Consider the following 1,102-nt stretch of genomic DNA (forward strand, 5'->3'; position numbering starts at 1 on the left):
TCTTGGCTTTCTCCTCTCCAGCACTCTGCCTTTTCTCTGCTCTCTCCAAAACTGGCTTCCTTTTTCCTCCTTCTTCTTCTCCTCTGCTCTTTTTAAAACTTTTTGGCCTGAAAACATTAGCATAACAATGGCCCTTCCCAAGCAGGAAGATAATTAGCAATTTCACCTGGGCAGTACCATTCATGTGGGCAGCGCCATTTTTAACAATAAAAGTGAGCAAACTCAAAAATCATAGTTTACAAACTCATTTGCCCAACAGGTATGTTATATCTGTTTCTAAAGATATCCTGAAATCTGAAGCAGCAGAGTAAACAATGAATTGGCATGCTCCTCATTTTTAGGTTATTTGCACATTGGTCTGTTGAAACTCTTTGTGACAAATTAATCTATCATAATTTGATTTTTATCTATTGGTCAAATAAGTTTGTAAAATATAATTTTTATGTTTGCTCGCTTATAGTTTGCCTTGGGGACTGGGCAGCACTGGGTATATGTGGTCTGTGAAATGGAAAATTACCTTCCTGCTTGGGAAGGGCCATTGTTTTGCTAATGTTTGCTGGAGGAGAAGTTTTCGAGCCAGAAAGTTTTGAAAAGAGAGAGAGCAGAAGAAGAGTCAGAAGGAAGCCATATTGGCAGGGAAAGAGAAGGTGTGCAAATGGGGAATCAGAGGTGAGGGGCTTTGCGAGCTCCACTGAGACTGGTGAGGCCTTTGATTCTAGGAGGAACTGGAGAAGGTTCTCCTGGTTGTGGAACCAGAGAATGTGTCAGGGCTTTGTGAGCTCTGAATGAGTGAATGGGAAATGTTTTCCCTGTGTGTTTGCTTGTTGGCTGGTGCGAGACTTTAATAAAGGAATAGCCCACTAGTTTTTGGCTCCACTGTTTCTTTACCGTCTGCCCGAATCCAGTGAGAACCTGCATCTGCATGGCCACGATGGCTGAGACTACTGGCCATACAGCTATTATTTAGTTTATTTTCATTAAAACTTCTCAACATCAATGTTTTTATTCTTACTGGATTGTGAGCCAAGTACTATATGTAAATGAACTTTGAGTAATAGGGAAAATTAATAATGAAATTGCAATATTTAATAAAGAATTGTAA

The sequence above is a fragment of the Saccopteryx bilineata genome, chromosome 4, assembly GCF_036850765.1.
Source record: "Saccopteryx bilineata isolate mSacBil1 chromosome 4, mSacBil1_pri_phased_curated, whole genome shotgun sequence".
Taxonomy (NCBI): Eukaryota; Metazoa; Chordata; class Mammalia; order Chiroptera; family Emballonuridae; genus Saccopteryx; species Saccopteryx bilineata.